Source organism: Ochlerotatus camptorhynchus, unplaced genomic scaffold, assembly GCF_037179485.1.
Source record: "Ochlerotatus camptorhynchus isolate MF236.1 unplaced genomic scaffold, CSIRO-AGI_Acam_v1.1 ptg000067l, whole genome shotgun sequence".
Classification (NCBI taxonomy): Eukaryota; Metazoa; Arthropoda; class Insecta; order Diptera; family Culicidae; genus Ochlerotatus; species Ochlerotatus camptorhynchus.
Genome location: NW_027040557.1, coordinates 1332544 through 1358803, shown reverse-complemented (window position 1 = coordinate 1358803; position 26260 = coordinate 1332544). Strand labels below are relative to the sequence as shown.

The window sequence follows — 26260 nt, the reverse complement described above, 5'->3', positions numbered from 1 at the left end:
TGTTATTCTTATCCTTCTTCTTCTTCGGGACCTCTGGGTGTCCAAAGGGTGTATCGTTCTTGTCTCGACCGACCAGGAAACTCTCCGGCAGACTTATTGGACGTTCAACTGGCTTCTTTGCAGGTTTTTTGGCTACTTTTGGTGTCGAGTGTTTACGGTACGCTCCTCGAATGTCAGCAGCATTTACTGCCGGCGGATCCACGTTCCCAGGTTTTTCTTTTCCCGACTTTTTCTTCTCGAGCTTCGATTTTTCTGGCTTTACTTCCCCCGACTTCGTTTTCTTCTGCTTTTTCTTCTTCGAGCTTCCCTTTTCACTACTTTCAGCAGCTTCTTCTTCTTCTTCATGTACCTTTTTACCATCAGTGTTCTTGTTCCGCTTCATCTTCAACTGTTCCAGCTTCTCCTCCATTTCCGTCCGCATCTCGTCGAGCTTCTTCTGATGGGCTTCTTCTTCGACAAGTTTCTTCTTCATTTGCGTCTTTTCAAACTCCAGTTCCATTTCCCGCTTTTCCTTTTCCAGCTGCTGGCGCATCTCGAACATCTCTTGCTGCATCTCCAGTCGCTTGCGGTACAAAATCTTCTCCCTTTCCAGTTCCTGCTTCTGCCTCTTCTTCTCCTCTTCGAGCTTTTTCAACTCCTCTTGCAGCTCAGATGAACCAGCATCACCCACGTCAACAATCTTGCACTCCGGACAGCTCCAAGAAACGTCTCTTACCTCCTCGGTAACGCCAGTACAACCGAAATGGTACCACTTTTGGCAATTGTCACAAAATACCATTTCTTCCTCAGCACAATCTGGACGTTGGCATCCCGCACAACTATATCCTGACCGTTCCGGATCAGGGTTAGGGTTTGGTCGAACCATCATAAATTTTTAAGAAATTGTTCGGACCAGCCTAATGAAAACCGAATTTCCACAGCAGCACTTCACTTTTGTGTTGTGAACAGCTTAAAACTAAGTATATTTGCGTTAGCTATCAATAATTTTAACAATATTCATTTCAACTTATATTTATGGTTTATCTAATCCGCTTCTTTCTCTTACAGGTTACGTTTTTTGGGAAGTTTTCCAACACTACAATAGTTGAAATAAATTTACAATATAATTACTACAACTACAATCATAATTCTCTTCTGTGAAATTTCCGTAATATTTCTGATATTTTCTTAAATTGTCTGGAGTTATGTTGCTGAATCAGTATAGGGACCGCAATTTCAGTATACTATTTGTTGCCAGCACTAAATTAAAGTTCGGAAGTATGATGTGGGCTGCAATTACAGAACTGCAATTATCTTCCCTGAAGTTCCCCGAAACTGCCCTGAAGTTTACGGAACTTCTATTAAAATTTTCCCCCATTTCCCTAATGTTTATGAAACTTTCTCGAAGATCTTGAGTATCCCTGATATTCTTGGATCTCCCGTAAAAAATACTAGACATCTATGAAGTTCCGAAGATGTTCTCTAGACTCCTGTATTTTCGAAGATATTCTAAAAATTCATTAAATTTCTGGAGTATTTGCAGTGTTTTATAAATGTTCCCAATGGATAGTAGTAGGTAGTAGTAGTAGTAGTAGTAGTAGTAGTAGTAGTAGTAGTAGTAGTAGTAGTAGTAGTAGTAGTAGTAGTAGTAGTAGTAGTAGTAGTAGTAGTAGTAGTAGTAGTAGTAGTAGTAGTAGTAGTAGTAGTAGTAGTAGTAGTAGTTGGAAGTTAGTTGATTTTTCCCACTGTGCCATGTAACGTGACTTACATTAGCGCAATGAAGGATTCAACACTTTGTTTAGTGACGAAGACGACGACTACCTCTTTGTAAGGTCGAGTCACAGACAAATAGAGGTGAATGGGTATCATCGTGGGCCTTTACTGATTTTTTAGTTGGGATCCTTTATCTAATAAGCGAGTAAAGCATTCCGCAGGATTTAGTAATCCAACAAGCTTCTTAAGTGATAGCTGAGTGATGGTCCAATGGATCATTAGCTCACAGGAGACCATTACCTCCCCTTGTCTGTGATGTCCAGTGCGTATTCGATCATACTTCACGACGTTTGTAACTCACATTTCGGATCTGCGCCAGACAGAAAGTGTCGGAAAGGCCCCCGTCGGGGGTAGATCATGAAAACACGGCCGAGGAGGTGTAAGTAGCGCGTGCAGACAGAAAAACGCACGGCAGACGCTGTTACCACATAAAATCAGGGTCACCACGCACCGTACCTGATCGAACAATGGATGGAAAGAGTGATATGAGTCTAATACGCGATCGCTCTCTCTCTCTCTCTTTCTCTATGGGTCACGTTCGCTAAACGATCATTCAATCGATCGTGAGAGAGATCGCGGTGCGGGTGAGTGACGCGGTATTGGATGATCGTGTTTAACCAATTTGTACCCTTTCGCACTATGCGTTTGCGTCGCATGGATGTTTTTTTTTATCGACCGAAACGGTTGGTCGGGGCCGGCCGGCCGGCCGGTATTTACGCACCGATCAACAAAGAGAAAAAACAAAAAGTCACGAAGAAGTGGCAACCAAACGAAGAAGCAATCGAACCACCAAAAATTGAATTGCTAGAGGCGTCTGAAGGCTTCCAGACGAGTAGCGCTCGCTTTTGCAACTTATTCAACATCCTCAGGCCCCCCTACCCTTCCTCGGCTAAAGACTATTTGAAGCTCCTGAAGTTCAACCCTTCCACCAACCACTGTCTGCTTCTCCATGTCATGAGTTTTAATGTTTAGATGAGGGCCTCCCTTAGCTAAGTCGGTAAAGGTGCAGCTATAAAGCAAGACCATGGTGGAGGCGGCTGGGTTCGACTCCCGGTTCGGTCTAGGAATTTTCGGGTTGAAAAATGTCTTGACTTTCTGTACTTGATACTAATGCAAAAATGGTACAGGGTTAGAAAGCTCTCAATTAACAACTGTGGGAGTGCTCAAATAACATTAAGTTTGAGGGCCGACTAAAGTCCCAGTAGGGACGTAAAGAACTCAAAGAAGAAAAATAAGAAGAAGTAGAAGAATGAGACTTATGTTGAAGCACAAAGAAACCTCATTGAAGTAGGCCCATTGTTGTCTTTTCATGAATGAGAGACGTGTGCGTGCAAACAGCAGTAACACTAGGTACAACAACACTATTGCGGAGGTGAGAGGAAGTGGGATCGGGGGCACAAATTGCTCGATTACGCGTGAAATATTTAAATGTTGTATCGTTTAGAGTAAGCACTTTTTGGGGCTTCATTTGCCTATTGATTCATAATTACAGGTTACGACCGACCAAAATGAGCTACTTGAGACTATGACTTTCAACAAACACAGCAGGCTATGATTCTAATGATGGCAGCCCTCGACCTCGGTGGCACGTAGAATCATAGCAATCATAGCCGAATATTATATTCCCTAAGAGGAGATGGCCTCCTTAGATTCAATCAGCGATAAAAACGAAACGACTTTAGAGAAGACTGGAGAGTCCGGAAGTGACAAATCAGTCGAATAAATCCCGATGATTGATTCGCTCAAAAGGTAATCGTTGTTGGACACGGGCAGCGACAAGCCGTCGTCATTACGAAACCAGGCAATAAAACATCCATTTTCGAGACAACATTTACAATTAGAACAGCTGCTCACAATCGAATCGGACGAATTCGGGCGATAAATCATTCCCCGTGTGCGCTGCCATGATACCACCGTGAATTTGCCGCTGTGGGGCCCTATACTTTGATGAAAATCTAAACATGGGTGGCGCGGCATCGGTTGCTTTCCATAAGTCGCTCCCATAATAGAGATACGATTGCTTGCTCTGTTGACAATAAATAATAAACAATCAATTCCACGTCCAGGGAAACTGCTGCACTAACTGATCATGACGTGGCGATAGGCTGTCACCACAATGCCCGTCTATTGGCTATCGAAAATGACGAATTGGTTGTCGCAGGCTGGCTGGGGATCTATGGAAATGGCCAGACAACCAGAATGGACGTATATATATATTCAAAGTTGTTTCTGTGATATACAAACAAACAAGTCGTATTGAATGCAACAAGAATGGCTTACGGGTTGATTTATCGTCTTACACGATTTAATCTGTAATAACAGACACAAATTTAAAAAAATTTACTGTGTAATCCGATTTAATTTGAGGTACAGTACGATGGAAAAATGAATCATTAACTTAAACATAATATATGCGCCGTTGACTTAAACTGTAGCAATTAACGATACTGTATGTACATTGTTATACGACTTCTGGTTGTCTGGGTGCTGTATAGTAGCCAAATTGGTATGTAAAAGTTCTGAAACAATTTCCTTTTAAAATCTCGAGGAACAACCCAAAAACCTAAAATTTATGCCATCTAGTCGTTGAAAGTGATAACAATAAGCCAATAATAATGCTCACACGGTGATAGATTCTAATTTTTACGTATTCAGTCGGCCATTGACCTTCGTTCGCATATATCTTAGCACACGCAGCGGCACAGCGCCAGCCGAACGAAGGTGGTAATCAATTTCCGTGTGTTTCCAAGTGGCACCTTTTATCGCTTATCATCATCACCTGAGTACAAGAAACCCCAATTCAGCAGCGCGTGCGAGCGAAATGCCCAAAATTTCAAATTTGCACCTTCGAAATTGATAAGCGTCCACGAGCGACCATTATACGTACGTTCTCATAGGCTGGGATAATCTCGCGGTTGTCCTACTGTAAAGCAGAGGTGGTATTTTAAACAAGCCGTTGACCTACTTTTCGTTCGTTCTCTTTTTACATGCCAAATCATCTATCTTTCTATCGTCACCAACACCGCCGCCGCCGGTAATGTTTCAATTCGAAATTACCCGTGCGTTGCAATACATACCCCCGTCGCCAGTCTGGGAACATGTGGATGTCACATTTCAAGATAGAACGCGCAAAATTTGTACACATAGTAGGCCGACGCTTTTCGCTTACCGCAGCCTACTAAATATACGCATGCTAGTGTAGTCTACATCAACCGGCAACGATGACTATTGTGATTGTTTGTAGCAAGCTGTCAATCACCATTGCCTTCGCCGTCACCGCCGCCGCCGGTTATGTCAGGTCAGGCATAGTTTCAGGTGTGTAGTACACGGCCAATGAGAGTAACTCCAAATTGAGTCGAACTTGACTCAAAATGGTTGGAAGGGGGGTTACTCAGTGAATTAGTAAAATTTTCCTCGATTTTCCAGGAAACACTTCTTGAATATGAGGAAAATCGAGATATATTTTACACAGTTTATTAGTTTACCCGTACACGGCCACTTTTCCAATATGAGAAAAATCGAGAGTCTATTAGTATTTTCCTGGACTGAGTAAATTTGTTGTCGATTTTCCTCACATTCGAGTATATTTTTGAAAAATAGCGAAGAATATTTTACTCAGAGTGAAAAACCACTCAATTTTAAGTCGATCTCATCGGTCTTGTAGATCTATGTAAAGTTTTGGTCGATTTTCCTCAATATTAAGGAATTTTTTCCCCGGAAAAGTGAGCAACATTCTACGCAATCACTGACTTTTTGCAATTTTGAGTTAAATTCGACTTAGTCACTAAGTTAGTCTCATCGGCCGTGTAGATCTTGCGCACTAGAATTTGTCGGTTTTCACCACCAGAAGAAAAAAAAGTTGATTGATTGCGTTCCTGGTGGGTGTGCATGATCGATGGTTGCAAACTCGTTCTGATCGCTGGTTTGTGATATGTATTCAATGTTGATTGCAGAAATTTGATAATCGTCCATCAGCGAAATTGTTTGAAGGAATTGATAAGACCGAGTCGCATTGTCCAACCGGACATATTCACTTTTCAAAGAGATTTTCCAAGGACAGGACCAAGGCCTCCCTAATCTTTCTAAACTTGCTTTTTTATTTTTCGTTTTGAGATTTCCATTCCCGGTTTTTCCGGCTAAAAAGTTGAGGGTTTTAGTGTATTTTGACGTAGGATTACATCTTTCGGCAACATATGGAGCGTGCAATTAAAAAAAAAAAAAACAAAAATCAAACGCGTTACGAAAAGTGGTCAGATTTTGAACACTTATAACTATGTCAATAGCGGATGGATTTTAATTCTAAACAAGCCAATCGATTGGAAATTTTTCTACAAATCTGCTAAAATGAACACTACATCAATTTTCAATAGGTCACTTATTGAAAATTACACAAATTTCCAGCTGAAAAAGCTACTCACAAGCAGCGAGCTGCAGGCCACATGAGCGTCTATTCACCGAAGAAGGAGGAAGAAGCCGCACCGCTACTGATCGGATTCAGTAGCTCTTCGTAAGTCACGCGTCACCCTCGTTCCAAACAACATACAGCTCGCCAGCTGTATGCTGTGCAAACAACATACAGCTCCACAACCGGATTTAGGCTTTGATTTGTTTTCCGTCGATCTTGTTTTCCGTACTGAGTACCAATGCTACCGACGCCAGGGAGGCAGCTCCCACACTTGGGCCCTACCTATTGACCCATCAACTCATGGACCGCTCTTTACTTCCGTAATCATTATGCCTCGGAAAATCCCGCCGGTACCGATTGGGATTGAACTCAGCCCTTTGGGTGAGAGGCAATCACGCTTACCACTACACCACCGGCACCGCTTGCCTCATCTATGTTGAAAACCCTGATAGTTCAGCATTACTCAACCATCACGACAAAACGGCCCTTTTCAGGATCATCATACATTTGCTAAAGAGTATTTTCTGGACATTTGTCAACGTCATCAATCGTATGTCAGTTCACATAAGTTTGAATCTAATATACAATGTTTTTTTTTAAGGAAACGTTGGGGGTGAAATTTCAAAAAATTCCTCCAATCATTTTTTGCGTTTTTATTATCTATTGAATAAACCAAAAAATCCATGCGCTTTGTGCACGAAAATGCGTAGTTTTGGCGAGGCTTTTTCGTGAAAGCCAAATATTGATATCGAGCACGTAATCCTACGTCAAATCTACGGACGTGTCTTGAATACAACCTCTTGCTTTTTTGTGCCAATGCAGATTTGTTGCAAACAATTTCTGGATTTACCTAATGAGACCAATCATCTTCTCAAGTCTATTAGGCTGGTTCTATAAAATCTCTATAAGACAACTGGAGCCGACTGATAAGGCTTTTCTAAGTAGTCCGTAAGGTAAGTATTAGCAATCTAATAGGGCACCTTCCATATGAGCCATGCAAACTTCAAACCGTATTCGTGACCTAAGCCATCATCAATCTTTACCATTTTTTGCTCAGACTCATATACCTACTGCTATAGGAATCACTTCCCTACCTGATTATTTTGTTATTTTGCGAGATTCCGCTTTTATTCACAAGGTATCGGTTATTGAAGTAATTGTTTTCAAAAACAAGTACGCCCACATCTCTAATCAGTCCGGAGTTTCAGAACTTGTGACCGGGCAAGTTTTAAGTAAAGCAAAATACACTATTTATTTATTTAACCACCATCTTTGACATTTTGGCCATACAGACAGTTTAAAGTGACTTAATCCTATTCTTAAAAACTGGTCTACTTATATTAAAATCAAAAACATCACACACATAATTAAACAGTCTGCAAAATCTATCGAGAGGATTGTTATAACCGTAAGCAGTACGATGTAATAGTTGCGGAGACGGCGAGCTGGATTGTGGAAATTGATGTTCCCGAGCAAACAACTGCAGTCAATATGATTACTAATCATGTCAAATATGCAGAGTTGCGACCTATCACAATCACGATCTTCAAACGCTTTGTACATTCCTATCAATGTGCTCATCGAAGCTCTCTCCATGACCATCCATCAAGTTGACGAAAGAAGTAAAAAGCAACTGGTGAATCTCGTCTTCTGTTGTGATCCATCACCGATTTGGTCATTCCTGACAATAACGACACTCATCTGTGCTCGTTTTGAAGCAGTTGCTGCTTTGCTTGCTTATGTGAGTGAGCCCAACAGCTTCCGTTTAATGTTGCCTGCTTTGTTTGTAACTCACACACTCCTGCCGAGACGAACTTGGAATGCGAAGGCATTGTTTTCATTTTCTTCTGTCAGAAGTCTGTCAGCGATAGTCGGTTGATGCGAAGACGAGTGTCACGTGAGTGTTATGATATTTTGCACCACTGCAAATATGAACATCCTCTGGAGAAAGACTCGGCGATTTGTTAGTGTTTGCAGTCCATAAAGCGCACATCTATGCTCGTACGGAGGTAAGCTATCTGGATTTGTCCATGGCAGACGTCGTAATGCAAACTTTATAAACTGTTTCTGGATTCTCTCGATGCGCAGTACATGAACAGCATGATATGGAGCCCAAATTTGTACTCCATATTCAAGAACACTACGGACCATAGAGCAGAACAGCGCTTTCAGGGCGTACACGTCGTCGAATGGTGCAGTATTGCGGCGCAATAATCCTAGCATGGAGTTGGCCAACTGTCATGGATATGTGCTCGTTAAACCGTAGTTTGCTGTCCAAGATGAGCATTTTCTTGCATTCCATTCATCTGACACCAGGAGGACAATCGCTCTATATCAGCTTGTAGTGCGCAACAATCCACGATCGATTTGATCACACGGTACAGCTTAAGATCATCCGCATATAGCAGCTTACAGGAACTTAGCATATCACACACGTCGTTAATAAACAGAACGAAAATGAGAGGTCCTAGGTGACTCCCTTGTGGAACCCCCGATGGTATATGGAATACCTCGGATCTGGAATCACGTACCTCAACGAAAGCCTTCCTGGATGATAAGTATGATTTCAACCAACAAACGATCCACGGTGGAAGACCAAGGTGGTTTAGCTTCATAATGGCTAGGTCGTGAGGGACTTTGTCAAAAGCCTTAGAGAAGTCGATGTAAACGGAGTCCACTTGCTGACGCTTCTCGATGCTACCTATAAGAGTGTTCGTGTAAGTCATCAAGTTAGAGACTGCCGAGCGCTTTTTCATGAATCCATGCTGAAACTCTGAGATTATGGGTTGAACAGCTGGATACAGCTTCTCCTGTTTGGCCAAGCAGTTCAGGATCGAGATAGGTCGGTAATTTTCCACTTTGTGCATGTTACCGGACTTGAAGATTGGTGTAATTGAGGCGAGCTTCCAGGCATCCGGAAAAACGCCATCCTTAAGCGACGGATTGAAAATAGACATAACGGGAGTGGCCAACGATGCTGCACAGTTCTTGACGAAAGACGGTGGAATACGGTCTTGGCCTGGACCTTTCGATGGATCGACTGAGCAAAGGGCTTTGAGAATAGCGTCTTGACTGAAGATGAGCTGCTGCAGGTGAATGTCGCATCTTGGTAGCTGATCAATGTATTGCTGCGGTGGAGGAGTTTGATCGGGTTCGAAAACACTTCGGAAAAAGTCAGCGAAAAGGTCAGCAGAAGCGGTGTCGGTGGTGGAGCTTCTACTACCGTAGGTGACGTCCACGGGAATACCAGTTGATCTTTTCCGAGAGTTGAGTCCGGGAACGAAAGTAACGTTTTCGAGCTTTACGCAGACGGTTATATAATAGATGTTGTCGTAGAATACGGAGACGGCGGCATCAATGGTGGGTTGGGTGGTGCAAACAGCTCGATGCAATCGGAGTCACTGACGAGAACCAGGTCAAGAAGCTTACCATTCGTGTTCACCAGATCGTTGATTTGCTTCAATCCAGCAGACAGTATGGACTCCACTACAGCGAGTTCCTGTTCTGATGAACCATTGAGAGGTAGAAATCCTCTGACGTCCTCATCGAAGTCCCAAGCTAGATTTGGCAGATTGTAATCGCCCACAACTATGGTTGTATCGTGAGGGTTCGCCATACCAAGGAGCTGTTGTACGGACTCAGCGTGTTTGGTGTAAATGTCGGGCTGACTGTTTGGTCGAATATAGATGCAGCACAGGAAGATCGACTGATGTTGTAAATCGACTTGAACAGAAAATTGTTCGAGACTCTCAACGCCCACAAGATGCACAGCCGTACACTTCAGCTCGGATTTCACGGCAATTAAGACGCCACCACCATGTCGCAGTGCGCTGGTGCGAGAATTCCGGTCACAGCGGTAGATTGTGTAGTTGCTTGTGAGTTCAGCATTCGTATAATGTCGGTATGAAGCCAGGTTTCAGTGTATACCACCATGTCGAAATCACACGAAAGCAGCGAATGGAGTAGAGCGTTAGTTTTTTTTCCTCAAGCCTCGGACGTTTTGATAATATACGGTCCAATCTGTGCGAATGCTGGCAGGGTCACAAGACGCTAGGTTAGGCGAGGTGCTTGGTTCAGCTGACTCTAGACGTTGCTCATTGGTCCAGAATCTATGTGCAGTACCGGTTTCCAAAAATTCTGCGTTCTCCTTTCATCTTCAACGAACTCCCGAAATGTGACCAAGACGAAGGATCCATCGCTTTTGTCTTCATTTCGAGATTGACTCCAACCTTGAATGAAACGAAGGACAGTGCTGACAAAGGCCGTCCTCTGGGTTTCAGGGATTTGGCAACAACTTCATCCGCATTCAAACAATCTTTGGCAAGTTTCTCGATGTCTGTCTCCGATACATCTGGTGATATTTTTGTTAGATACAGCCAGAACTTGTCGTCGGATTTACTCATTGGGGCTGATGTCACGTTGAGAGTTGATTGGCCTGTGCCACGTAAAACTTTTTTTGGCTGATCGGATGCCGATGATTCGTCGTCACGGGGTCTCTTTGGCGTTTTTGGATTACCAAACGTGCACATTCGAGGAGGAAGAGGAGATAACACTGCTGGAGAGAGCTTGTTGAATCCACCCTGGATCTCCTGCCTAATTTCGGCAATTAGGCTATCTTTTATCTCACTCTTGATCTCCTCAATTATTTTTTGGTACGTGTCATTGAGTTCGATCGCAGCCGCGTTCGTTGATGTCATAGCGTTTTTAAAGCGAGCGTTACCAGCTTATTTCTTTGTATAGTTCTTCCGTTATTTGTGCACAACTGTAGTGGAAGGCAGCTCTACAAAAACCACCACAAACCACTTCCCCAGTGGTACCAAGGGGAAGGGGAGGGGATTAACAAATGGCTTATGGATGTTCCCTAAGGTCTTTGTACAGTTCAGTCTGAAGTTATTTGGTCATAGTTGGAAATTTTACTTGAATTGTTGCATAGTTGAAGATTTTCAGAACAAAACATGATCAACCAGAAGCCTAGAAAACAAAGATCTCTGATCACCTGATGGTCTTTGGAACATTTTCAGAACCACCCGGAGAATATCCGAGAGATCCGAGACTGATATAAATTGTTGATCAGATTGAGATCTTTAGTACAATCAATCGCCTTGAAGAAATATCCAGACGACTTTATGGAGATCTAAGGACACATGAAGGACTTTGGAATTATTTCTAAGCTGCTGTGTTTCATATGAAAAAAAAATCTGAGAGATGCGACATGATTTAAGGAATACTTGGATATCTTAAGAATCATACCTGAATCTGAAATGTTGAAATAACATATTGAGGATTGGTGTTATTTTAATTAATTTCTGAGCAACTAATCTTTGAGAATATCTTGGAGATGTGATTTGAATTTTGGGCAGTTGAAGATCTTCAGAATGATACCTGATCAAGCTGAAGTCTAAAACAACTATCTTGAGGGTATTTTGGAGATCTATGATCACTTGGAGGACTTCTGAATAATTTCTGAGTAACCTGGTATCTTGAAAATTCATGCGAGATATGATTTGGATCGTTGGGTAGAGGAATTTTTGAGATCTTTGATCACCTGGAGGTCTTTGCAATCATTTCTGAGCAACCTGGTATATCTGAGAGATGTGATTTAAATTGTCGTGCATGATACCTGATCAAGTCTTGAACAAAACTTCTGAAGACTTTTTGGAGATTCATGATCACCTGAAGGGAGAAAGTCTCTCTAATAATCGAAAAAATCACCTGAAGGTCTTTGAAATAATTTCTGAGCTAGTTGAGGAAAAATCTGAGAAATGCGATTTCAATTGTTGGGCAGATGAAGATCTTTAAAATGATACCTGATCAAACTGAAGTCTTGAAAAAATATCCTGAGGAGTTTTTGTAGCTGCATGATCATTTGGAGGACTTTTTAATAATTTCTGAGCAACCTGGAGTTTGAGAGAATAACTGGGAAACGTGATTTGAATAAAACAGCAGAAAATTCCGCTACAACCCAATTGCATTACTTCATCGTGATTTGAATTGATACCTGATCAAAGCCTAAAACAAATATCTTGAGGATTTTTTGAGATCTCTGATCATTTGAAGGCCTTTTGAATTATTTCTGAGCATCCTGGTACCGTGCCGATTCAAATTTCGGACACTTAAACTCGAATTTCGGACACTTTTAAAAGTTGATTATCTCGGTCGAATATGATCCACATGTCTTGTAAATTTTAAATTTTTTTGACTAGTGCCCTCCACGATCATCTAACATTATTACTTTGTTTCTAACTGGATGTAATATTTAATTAAAAATGAAAGTGTCCGAAATTTGAATCGTCCGAAATTTGAATCGGAACGGTATAATGAAACGATATCTGGGAGATGTTTTTAATTTTTGTACAGTTGAAGATCTTCAGAACGATACATGATCAAACTGAAGTGTTGAAAAAATATCCTGAGAAATTTTTGGAGATCTATTATTATCTGACTTTGGAATAATTTTTGAGCAACCTGGTGTTTGAGAGAATAACTGGGAAATGTGATTTGAATTGTTGGGCAAATGAGGTTCTTCAGAATAATACATGATCAAGCTGAAATCTTGAACAAAAACTACAAGGGACAGCCCTATTGGGTTGTACGCAATGGTGACGTAGGACTACGTGGTCTTATATAATAAATGTTATTTGTTAACTGCAGCAGGAGCTTGTATTTTGTGTAGGAATAGGAATTTGTGCAGGGTTCTCTCTGTTTATACTCTCGTATGACGAGCTTGACATAGATGGCCCACAGCGACTCACAAAGAGCTACTGATTCCGATCAATAGCGGTGCGGCTTCTTCCTCCTTCTCTGGATGCTCATGTGGGCTACAGCTCGCTGCTTGCAAGGAGCCTTTCGTTGTGTACTGGAGAACACCACCACTCATCACGCGGTGATTGAATAAACACCGTTAGGTGAGACCGAATGGAATTCAACTTTGAAATCTGTGTTTGGGAAATCGTTTTTCGCAGGCAATCTTGATAATTTTAATTTTCATAGCAACAGTTGCACCTTCATGCAATTTTCAATAGTGACATCTTGAAAAATGATGAAGATGATGATGAAGATGCGTAGAAATATTTCTGATCGATTGGTGATAAAATTATTGAAATTGGTCCAGGGGCAGCTGAGTTATTAACGGTCAAAATCTTTCATAATGTTGTTACATGTTCCATTTTAGATTTTCACAAAGTGTACCCCCATATTGAAATCACAGACGTAGTCCTACGTAAAAAAATGGCTCGGGTGATTCGATTATCCGAGGTGAATTTTTCTAAGCCTCCGGATAATTGAGACCGATCTGTATTGTTAAGATCCTAAGGCCTGGAGTTTTTTTTTTGAGGTCTCGAATTCCAGCTTATTCTAATTAACTCACAAAATACACTTTGCAACCATAACCAAATGGTATTTTTGTGGCGATGCTTATTCGCTAAGAGACATATTCCACCAAGCTAAAATTTCGATAAGTTCTCATTGGACCAAAATAATACAATTGAATCAGTTAACCAACTAGAACCAGTTCGATTTTCCAGCAAAAAAAGCAACGTTGATTCCCAACGCCTGCTGCGAAACGACGTACATATGTAGATGTAGATTGCTTGGATTTCTTTATTTAAGAGACTTTCAGCCGTAGGCTGGTTCATCTCTGCGAATATATGTAGATGTAGGTTATCTACGCCGAGCGCCGTTAGCAACCATTTCGCACCCGCCGACTATGATTTCATTTCCGTAACTCCTGTTTCGTAAACAAAAGACTCCCCAGGGTGCTTCGGTATCTGGCAAAGAAAAATGCCGCCCGACTCATAACTTGCTCTTCTCCCCTCTGTCGGTCTGCCCGCGGTATATCTTAATATCTAATTTATGTATACATAATCTAATATGCGAAACCGATTGGCCCCTACCGATATCAGCCGGTTTACGTCGCGCATATTCAATCGACTACGGCTGGCTGTTGGCAAGGGACTACACCAGATTATCCAAACAAACCTAATCAGCTATACAGACTCTTGATAGACAAGTTAGGAAAAAAACGTACCGAGTCGTCGACGGACAAACTGGTTGTTGGGCCGATTGGTGCGTAATATATAAATTAGTCATTTCGATGAGAGCTTTCGATATCTCGTCTGAGGGTTTCGCGGTAGTATATGAACGAGCCTTTCGTAATCGCCAACCATTTCGATTCGCGACCTTATCGCAAGCTCGACGTCGGTGATGGAAAAAGACACACCTATCGTAAATGGAGCCGTCTTGCGGAAGATTACAACCATGTTACCCAAAAAAAAAAAGGAAAACCGGTCTGCTGTTCCTGGTACGCTTCCTCCGACGAACGGGTAATAACAGGTTATGTGCGGACAGATCAGCTGTTTGACCACCGATCTAAGTGACCCTGCTAATCCACTTAACTGCCACGGCCGATCGAGCGTTTGCATCAAATCCTAGTCTCAGATTTCATGTGTCTGTCCAACACAGCCACCCGGCAATGCGTGTACACATTTTGACATTTAGGATCGTCCCCCCAGTCTACAAGTCTATGACCGCCGTCTTCTTGAGCACGGTCTGAGCGGCTTGCTTCCATCCAAAGCATGCTTGGTTTTATGTTTTAGTTATGCGTGGAGCATAAATTACGTCGCCAGCTATATATTTCCCCTCAGGGCCGCCTAGCTCTCAGGCATTTGTCGATCGAATTCGGAGGCTTCGTCTATTATATTGGTCGCGGTTTGTGCGGTTCGGTTCTTTTGGTTCGATTAGAGGCTTTGCAGGTTTGCTACCATTTTCTGTTGCGGCTTAAGAAAATCAATCCAATATCTTATTTCAAAAGCGTTGCGCAGTAAGCGGAAAAAAATGATTCATTTTTTTTTCTTTCCTGATGATAAGGATCAAACCCTGATAGTTTGAACCTAACCGATAGATTTCACAGCCTACTGCGCACGGTTCACTCGCGCCGTATTAATTCAAACCATATCCATTTCCATCGCAGAGTGGTTGTAATTTTTTCATGACCTCGAGACAAAGTTGGGGCCTTATCAACCATCTACGATCTGTATTACGAAAATATAGATGGCGAAGCGGAAAACTTATGATGCGAATTCCTTTTAACAGCTTAATTAGTGGCAAATTGTGTTCCACTGCTCGACTCGGGCAGCTGAACTATGACTAATAACCAGTGCAGAGACGCGCCTTTATAAATCAATAAGTGGACGACGACGCGGCGGACGGGTTACACAGGGCAGCATAAATTGGGCAGCGTGCCAGTTGGAATGGACGGCGAGGGTCCGAAAGTGTAAGTTACTCGAAGAGGTTAATCAATTTGTCATAATTTAACCCACCGCGGCGCGACGTTTCAGTGCCAGGCGTGTGAAGGGTTGTATAATATATATTTTTATTTTTTATTTTGGAAACAAGATAGCCCCTTGTTTCGGCTCGGTAAAGCTCTCCACTTGTGACATGTTTAAACCAATCAAGCCACTTTACCGGAAGCAATAAATCACATCTAATTGTTTTTCAAACGGTCAAACAACAGTTGATCCACTAAAGCACTCGTTTCCTTGTGTCAAAATTTCAACGCTCGCTTGGATTATCATTTTAACGCCTTTCGGAAAGGATATTTGGCACCGATGTTTACACATTTTTAAGTTTGATCATTGAAAAAGTACCTGTTTAGATAGTGACAGAGCAAAGAATTAAAATTCCCGTGCCGGTTTAATACAAACAACTTTACATTTATCAGGCTCCAAGATTGCAATCAATTGAGAAAGTTCGGTAATTTAGGTAATATTGTTAAGTCCGAAATTTGAAATATTTCAAGGGAATTCAATTGGAATTTCAAGGTAATTTGAGATATTTTTCAAGGAAAAAAGGTGAGTCAAACGTGAATTGCAAGATTGTTCTGACGAGAATACTATGGAGATTTCTTCGAAATATTGCTGGCAATATAATACATAAAATGGAATTGTCAGGAAAGTTTCAAAGGAATATCGATAATAATTGCAAGGGAATCGAATTAAAATTGATTAAAATCGATCAAGAATTCGATCAAAATTGAAAATATAGCGGAGCAATTGGAAGGCGGACATGAGGAGAGATGCATGTCGCGGTTAAAGCATTACGCTCTTAGGGTCGAGCGTAGTATTTCTCGCAACCCAAGGGGAGAGCAATTGCGCAATAGACTTGGAGGAGAAATAAGGAAGTTATTGAACAAATTTGGTAGTAAGTGATGATTAGAGGAAAGACAGACAAAGACAGATGACGAAAATGAGAAGGACAAGAAGAACACGAACAAGAAAATGAGATAGAAGATGAAATTGGGCAGTAGAAGGGGAGAGTTCACAAGAAGAGGAGCATGAAACACTGCAAAAACAAGCAAAGAAGCAAGTAAAGAAGAATTTGGGAGTTATCCCAAAGACCACACTGACCAAAAAGAGGAGGAAACAGAAAATCTAAGGAAGAGAATCGTTCAGCTGGAGAGAGAGTTGTATCGTGTCTTTAAATAGCAGAAGAAAACCTGGACAAGAAACTCGAAAATCAGCGAGTCAATGCATTCCAGGGGTGACTGTCAGCAAAATAGGTAGAAGCCACTCCAAAAGGGTTAGACGCTTTTCAACAACCGATGAAAGACAACCGTCGTTCGGAGCCCAAGGAAACAAAAAGTGGGGTTGGCACAGGTTCAGGGAGCTACAAGCACTACTGGGTTGACGAGGCTGGAAGCGGTTATGGCGAAGGCAACAGATGGCGTGACGATCGTTCTCCAGACTCGAGAAAACACTCATGGAATCCGTTAGAGGACAGGGGTCGTAAAGTAGACGAAATGTACCAGACTGACCACGGACAACGTGAACAAATGGGTAGTAGGTTCAGAGATCCCGTTAACCAAGCATCCCATCGGCCTTATAATAAATTAAGAGATAGCGGAGACAGGCAGGAAGAAATGTATCAACCAGCTGACTATCAGCTTGACTCATTCGATAGATTCGATAGCTTTGGCAACAGATCGAGTAATCGATTAGACGATGGCAGAGACAGGAACCGAGAAGATTGCCCACCGCCGGGTCATCGTTCTGATCCAATCAATAGGTTAGACGACTACGGAGGCAGAAACGGGCGAGGTTATCAGCCAGGTCGACCTCAACATCGGATAGCCCAAAACGGATATTATAAATGCAGATTGCCGAATGGAAAAATGGCATTTAACTTTTAGTGGAGATTCACGTCAGAGGTCGTTGGAAGATTTCCTACACAAAATTCGCAGGTTAGCTACGATGGATCGGATTTCGGGCGACATCTTTCTTCAACGAATACATACCATCTTGCGTGGTGAAGCGTTCGATTGGTATCTGTGTTATGCGGATGAATTTTCGTGTTGGGTGGATTTTGAGCGAAAAATACGATATATGTACGGGAATCCCAACAAAGACCAAGGAAACAGGCAGAAAATCTATGAGAAGAAACAACTAAGAAATGAGACGTTCTTAACGTTTAAGATGGCGGTAGAGCGTCTGAATAAGCTGTTAAGCTGTCCTCTGGATCAGGAGTGACTATTTGAGATAGTGTGGGAGAATATGCGGCCTCACTACAGGTCTAGGCTGGCGTGCAGAGATGTAGAGAACCTACGCATGCTCGAGTACTACGCTTATCGTATAGATACAAATGATCCGACATTGAGACACCATAGAGAAGGTACGGCGAAATCAACGAATGTACTCAACATCGAGGCAGACGACGATGATCAGGAATCGTTGTCTTCGTATTCGAACTCAGAAGAGGTGAATGCGGTTGACAATAACTTCGGTAGTAGTCAAGCTGGCTCGATCTCTTCTTTCTAGGAAGATTTAACTTAGATCGGCCAGTGTCGGCTACAAATTGGCACAATCAATGTATAAAACGTTTTTTTTTAACTTAAATTTTACGTTGCTTTGCAACATAATAAATATGTGTGATTATTCTGAGCAATAAATACTAAAAGATCAAGATAACATTTACGAGCTGTTTTGAGCATGGTAGGCAATGATAGTCAACTTTTAACATAGTTCAGATTTGTCACCTAAGTGTCTGGGTTTCGATGCTTTATGACCATTAATTACCATTAATTGTCTAAAGTGTATGTTTTTCGTTTGAATATTTTTTTTAACCTCATGCTGAATGATCCATGAAGCATAACACAGTTTTACCCACGGAATTTTCTTCATAGGTTGTTCTTGCTACCCCTAGTGTGGTCTTTGCTGCTGCATTTTGCTGTCTTGTAGAATGTTGGTTCATTTTTTTAATACTTTATATGAGTGTTGAAAATTCGCGCTTAAGAGAAATATACACTCAGATAAAAAAAATAACTTTTGTATGTCTTGTTGAAATTGACGTGGTAAACGTGATTGCCTCTCACCTCAAAAGGCCTGGGTTCAATCCCAGTCGGCGCCACTGGGATTTTGTGAGGTATAAATTTCAGAAGGGAAGTAAAGCCGTTGGTCCCCGGTCCATGAGTTGATGGATAGATAGGTAGGGTCCAGGTGTGGGAGCTGCCTACCTGGCGACGGTAGCATTGGTACTTAGTACGGAAAACAAGATCGACGGAAAACAAATCGAGGAAAAATAATCATCTATGGAAACATTTTAGATGAAGTCATTTTAAGAAACTTTGTCGAAGACGACAATTTTCTATCCCTGAAGTGGACGAAGTTATATGGCAAAAATGGAGTACCCAAGGAACGATTTTTGTATTATTGAAGTTTTATAGTAGTTGATATAACCAAATTATAAAACTGACGACCACATTGCTTAAACAACCTCTTGTTAACCGTTATAAAGCCATGCCATGACAAATTGGCTCAATTTTAATGCAGCATTAAAACTTGATATGCCAACTACATTAGGAGCATAGGTTTTATGTTAGTTTTATCACACTCTATATATGGTTATTTAAAATGAAAGCATAAAACCTCCTCCAGAAAGTTTTAATGGCCTTTTGATGACTACAATAAAACTATATTACAACCGCATAAATCGCTCCTGAAGAAGTTGATAAACCAAGATACGGAAATCATTTTGACAACCTTTAAGGTTTTAATTTGGGTTTATTTGGATGATGGTTAATATTTAGACACTTTTGAAAAGGGTGTATTAAAAAAAATGGATTATATTTTTTCAAAAAACCATAACATAAAAACTATTGATCTGATCAAAATGGCATCTGAGAAAAAGTTGTTGTAGGCAATTAAATTAGCTTTAAGGAAAAAAAATACACTGAAAGAAAATACTTAGTAAATTAATATTTAAAAACATTTAAAAAGTTGATTATTTCAAAACATCCTCCCATTCAATCTTTATAAAAAAAAAAATCAAGAAAACTGAATGAATGCCCCAAATTTTTACATTAGGGAGGGTTCCACATTGCTCTTTCAATGCCTATTCAGGTTCTCAACAACTGAGCAAAGTTTGAACGAATTTGGTATTGGAAAAGGAACGATCCTATTTATTTGCTAACCAAAAATCCGAATATTGCTCACATTTCACCAAAGCTCGGACTTATATTGAGAATACTATACCAAACAACTTTGTGGAAGCTGCAACCCACCCTAATGTACGTACTTGGAACAGTGGTCATGAAAACAGCAAAACATAACGAAACATTGAGGTATTTTATTAGAAAATTAATTACGCACCCCCTTGGATCCCCCTATGCATTGTATATGTAACATTTTTAGAGCACTTACAACTTTGTACAACATTGAAAAAATGGGAAAATTCAATCAAAAAAGTTATGGTAAAAAAAATGGTTTTTGAGGTCTATTTTCACCCTCTAACTTTGTCCACTTGAGAGATAGAAAATTGCCGTCTTCGGCGAAGTTTCTTAAAATTACTTCATCTACGATGTTCATCAATTTAACAAGTAATTTTTGAGTCCCCCCTTAATCAAATATTTTCACCACTCAAATAAAGTACTCAAAAAACGAAAGAACATTCTAGAAGACATCAAAATGCTAAACTCAAAATGGCCATGTCCCACTTTTTTTTTTATTTCGTCCTACTGTAATATTTTCCCACACTTTCAACTTCCCCTGGAAGTTTATTTCTAAATTCTCCTGGCTTCCTACAGAATTGTTTCCCACCTTTCCTTAGAAATTTATTCTGATACCTTCAGATAGTTTCTTTTGAATTTGTCTAAAATTTTCTTTCAACTTTCCCCGTAAGATTTTTCCATGTTTTCCTGGAATTTTTTTTCCGACGTCCACGGTATTTCTCATTCCCCAGAAGTCTTTTTGACTTCCCCCGAACGTGTCTCAAGTAACTTACGGCCTTTATTCTGACTTTCCCTGGGAAGATTATTCCAAAGTATCCAAGAAGCGCTTCTTTCGATTTCTTCCGGAAGTACCTTTGGATTTCCTCTGGAACATCCGCTATCTACTAAAAAATATCTCGAATTACTTCTGGAGTTGTCAAATTCTCTCAGAAGGTTTTGGACTGGAAGCATTTTCCGACTTTTTCCGGATGTTTCTTGAGAATTTCTTTGAACAAATTCTTCGCTTCCTTCAAAAGCTTATTCTAAAACATTACTCGAAAGATTCTTCCGAAATCTTCTGTATTATTTTTCATGCACGGTCGATGAAATAGACTCAAAATTGAGCGGGGTTTCACTCAAAATCACAAAAACGTGGTTACTCATAGACGGAGAAAAAAATTTCCTCACTTTTCCTCAAAAATCTACTCGAATATGTGGAAAAGCGACGATGAGTGAAACCTTTCTTGATTTTCCTCATATTCGAAAAAAATTATGGAAAATCGAACAAAATTTTACTCACAGCGTAACCTACGTTTTTTTTTGCGAATTTGAGCAAACGAAACTCAAATTTGAGTGAACGAAACTCAAATTTGAGTTGGTTTAATCGGCCGTGTACTTCCCCCGAAAAATATTAAACAATTTCCCCGTAAGTTATTTCCCTTGTGGCGTGATCTAGATTTAGTGAAAATGTATACTTAACATGACTTTTATAACTAAAAAACCTCTTTTCGGTAACTGTTTTCCGAGTAGCAGCTACTATCTGCTACTCGGAAAACAGTTACCGAAAAGAGGTTTTTTAGTTATAAAAGGGGAATTCCTACACGGCGAATGAGAACGACTCAAATTTGAGTTTAGTTCACTCATAATCGCCAAAAGTGCAGGAACTCAGCGATGAGTTAATTTGCCTCATGTTTTCCCAGGCTTTTCTAGGATTTTCCAGGGAAAAATTCCTGAATTTGAGAAAAGTAAAGATTGGATTCACTCAGTCTATTGGTACTACTCCGAGACTGAATAAATTTTTTGTAAATTTCCTCATTTTCCGGCAGATTTTTTAGGTTTTCCACAGGAAACCATGAGACAATTTTTACTCATCGCTGAGTTCCTGCACTTTTGGCGATTATGAGTGAACTAAACTCAAATTTGAGTCGTTCTCATTCGCCGTGTATCTGAGGCGAGTTCCAATGGAATTCTGACAGAATACTTTGAGAAAGCTGAGGTTATTCTCAAGCGAATTTTCTGGAAAATCTTGAGGAGAACTTTTAGATAATCCTGATAAGAATTCCAAGATATTTCGGAAGTGAATTCCACGGGAATTCGGAGGAGATTTTGAAAATATATATATTCTTCAGGGTATACCAAGGTAATTCTGAGGAATATTGCAAAGGAATTTGAAAGAGAATTATTGGGAGAAATGTAAGAAGCGCTTCTGGCTTCTGTCGGAAGTTTCGTTCGATTTCTTTCAGAAATCCCTTTGGATTTTCTTTGAAAGGGATTTCAAGGGAAACCTGAGGTTAGTTCCAATTAAATTTTGGGATAATACTTTGAGAAAGCTGAGGTTAATCTCAAGGTATTTTCTGGAAAATCTTGAGTGGAATTCGTAAATAATTCTGATAAGAATTCCAAGATAATTCTGAGGTGAACTCCATACTCAATCGGATGAGATTTTCAAGGTTTCTTTATTATTTAGGGTGTACTGCAAAGGAATTTGAAAGAGAATTATGACGAGAAATTTCTTTAAAATTTAGCGAAAACTGTGGATAATTTTAGAATGAAATTCTGAATTTGAGTTTTCTGGAGGGAATTCCTTAATAGTTTTGGAGGAATACTACAAAGAACCATAAGAATATTGAGGGAAATCATGAAAGCATTTACATTCATTTGCCCCTAACTTATTTCATCGACAGAATTCCGCAAAATGATGTATGGAGCTTTTATAGGTTTTGTTATTTGATACAACTTTTGTTAAGAACTCAAATCCATATCTCTTATGCATGACAAACCAGAGCAAACAGAACCCACTACTGTTTTTCAGTGAATGTAATTTACATTCACTGAAAAACAGTAACGAGTTCTGCCCGCTCGAATTCGTGATACATAAAAGATACAGATTTGAGTTATGGGCAAAAGTTTTAGCTAATAACAAAACCTACTAAAGCTCTATACATTATTTTACGGAAACTGTTGATGAAAAAAGTTAGAGGCAAATGAATGTAAATGAATGCATGAAATGAATGTAAATGATTTTCCATGCCTGGCTCTGAATACATTGTAGGATTCTAATGTAATTCTTGAGAAATTAAAAAAATATATGCTGTTAAGATTTCCGAAGAAATTATATATTTAATACCAATATTGAAATTTGTTCAAGATTGTGGCCACAGAAATTCAAGATTGTGGCCACAGAAATTCAAGATCCAGGATTTAGAAAGTTTTTCAAGATTCTGAGACGCTGAAAAGTTTTTGAGATCTTATCTTATGCTTACCAACAAATGTCCTTAGTTGCAGTAGTGAAGCTGTATACCCATATTCTCATTTATGTCCGGGCGTGGTTGCCCTACAGAAACCTATTTATTTGATTTTGTGTGGGGATGGGTTTCTGGTGTGGTCTGGTTACGTTAGGATAAAGTTGTAACATTGTGAAATGTATCACGTCAGTTTGAGAAGTACTTCACTTCGCAACCGATGAATCATTCTGATGGCCCACATTACCATGCACCGTGGGTTGTCAGGGACCAATATGGGACTGCTTGATGTTTATTACTGATAGTTAGTACAGTTAAAACTGTATTTTTAGCTTTATCTCTAAACATTCTTTGGTGTTTCCTAGCAGCTAATCATGTTGGTGTTCGCTAATTCAATAGCATTGAACTGTCCATAGTTGGGCGTCATTGAACTGGTGGTACTTGCACAACATTTTATGTGAGTAAGTAACCAAGTAACCATATAATCACAAAATAACTTTAAATGTAGGTTAAGAGTGAGACAATGTCACTAAGATACGATATGGTTAGTCGGGTATTCAGATGAAACTTTTACTTCAAAAAACGAATCCTGCTTGTATCTCTTTTTCGTTTTCATGTAACACTATTAGATATTACTAACCGCACCGAGCGTTCATTCCGGGTGGTGAACGAACCTGAAGAAGAAGATGACTATACATGATGAGTAGTACCATAGAGCCCCTTTCCGGAACGAGTGTATTGTGAATGGACCTGGTCTACGATTCAAAGTTGGCTTCTGTGATGATAAATATCACATAAAAGGTAAAATAAGAGGTTATTAAGCTTGATCAAGACAAACAGGGAAGAGAGTCCACTGCTATCGGACTTAGTTTCCGTGCTACAATGGGTGGTAAACCACTATCATGCTATCATGCTTATGCTTACAAACAAATGTGGAAAATTGATCAATACGGCGGATAAACCAAATTTAGTATCCCAGAAATGGAGAAAATATCGACATTCTGTATCACGAAAATGTTTTACGTGATTTTTTTCTGCCTCTATTTTTAATCGTGTGATATCAAATTGCAACCAAATTTAATTCAACTTGTTTAAAAAAATCCGGAAAAAACCATTGAATAATAAATATGGTGGTAATACATGAAAATCGCGTATAAACACAGTCGAGTGTACTTAAATCGAATATTATTTACGACGTAACCTCAAAACTAAGACATACAATTGAAATGTTCTGGAATCACGTTATTTTCATTTGAATGGAGTGCGTTTTCTTCAGCTTTTTTGAGTAGTACACACAAAAATTAAATCTGTTCTAAAATTAACTTGAATTACACGAAATTTTCCATACATCAAGGAGTTTCTACCTTTAAAATTGTCTATATATATATCCAGTATGCTATTATTAGCCCTGAACATTCTAGGATGCGATTTGTGCGATTACGTAGATATGATTTTTTAAAGTTTTGTCAAATTTAATGGTTTTTGTCAAATATATTTGAAACGTTACGGCAAAACAGGGCAGTATCTTCGACAATGTTGAAATACGACATAATAACTAATACTTTTGATAAGAAAAAAAGTGTAAAAAACTGATTTTAGACCTTAAATCTAAAAAAAAATATCTTGTTAACTAAGGGAGCTAAAATTTTGACGACTTCGTAAGAGCTTCATAGTATTCACTAAAAAACAACTTTGCTCAAGACACCGAACCTCCCAAATGAATAAATAAAAAAAAATTGAATAGCAGTTTCGTACAATTCTTTTTTGATCAAAATTGGCGATATTTATACAAACAAAAACATTGCCGAAGACACAACGTCACTAAAAGGAAACGTTTTAGAGTTATTAATTTTGTTGCTAGATTGCATTCCTGGACCACTGTGCATTCCAGACAAGACTGATTGAAATGTTCATCGAGATTTGTTTTAATTTATAAAAAAAATCAAAGGATACTGATTTTGAAATAAGTAGAAATTTTCGAAGAAATTTAAATACTTACGTGTCTGGATAAGGACATTTTTATAGCTCTAGGTAATTTTGTTCAAAATAGATACCTGAAACAAAGTAGAAGGAAGAAGGAATTAGATTTTTTTTTAATTCACAAAACAAACATAACCTAAAAACCTTTAGTCTCTAAAGACACCTTGCCTGTTATCCCACTCGCAACAGATGCCTCAAAACGATCACACATCAAGTGTTGACCGCAAGGCGCTCTGAGTGCAGGCTCCACAGGTGGGTGTCCTATCCCCCTTTCACTATTATTCACCGAACCTAACCCGGATCGCCGTTCTTCTGACAGAGAGAAAACCTTTCAAAGCATGCACCGCCACAGTAAAAAAAATAACCTGTTTCTCACACACACACACACACACACACACACGCTCTGCGGTATTCCCCAGTAATTTGCAGTTTTCTCAAGAATGCAAATCATTGCATCCATCTGTAAGTCACCGCCGCTCGCAGCAACACGACAAGCAGCACATACGATCACGACCAGCTTTTGCGAGCGATTTTATCTCGATGAGGCATTAAACCATGCACCAGATACGATCTGAATGCATACTGTTGATTAGTTTGCTTTAAACGTACGGCCAGGGAGTCCCTGATTCTGTTCAAGGCGGGAATGCAAATTGAAATCACCGTAAATCTAAAAATAGCAGTCATGATTTTGCACTTTGAACTGCTAACAGTCAGTAATGAGATTTTGATTGTTTCACAGTGAAAGCCCCGCTTGCTATTTAGGTGATAGATCTGTGGAATGCAATGAATGGACATCGCAGTAGGCGGTGGGAGCGGAACTCTACATTGCGTGCTGGTGCGGCACGCGCATATGGATAGTAGAATTCCAAATTGCTAAATTCCATTCCCGTCAAATCAGAGGTGATTAATTTCTAATGACAGAGAGTTCTGATTGCGAACCGGTTATTCCCAGTCTGGTGGTATGTACTTTTGATGCATATATTAAAGGCGTCCTAGACTTGGGAACAACGCTCGGCAGTTGATGAATGAAAGCTACGAAAGATTGTTTGGATTTCTTACCGACTATAGGTGGCTTAGTGATAGATGTACGATGGCATGTCAACTTAACTTTTTGTTTGTCATCGACGTCATATTAGTGTGGAATTAATATTTCAAACGTCTACATCAACAACCAATGCAAATAATGCGAGCATGCTTTGATCTTAACCCGAATTCAATAATTCAGGGAGGTATTTAGGAATTGTTCGTTGTCTGAAGTTTGTTCAATACAATGCATCCAAAGAAATGCAGACGGTCGAAGTAAAAAGTAAAAGAAGAGCTTATTGAAATCAAACTTTTGCGGCAACCTATGCCTAAGCACACACTTAGAAATGATTACCGACTTCGGTAATTTTTACCGAACTA

At 40.0% G+C, this 26260-nt stretch overlaps 1 protein-coding gene across 2 annotated transcripts in view; it reads right to left on the bottom strand.

The window, feature by feature from the left end:
* LOC135697175 (tRNA dimethylallyltransferase) overlaps positions 1-26260 on the bottom strand; it is a 408062-nt gene that overhangs the window by 48249 nt on the left and 333553 nt on the right. The gene's annotated exons all lie outside the window — the stretch shown is intronic.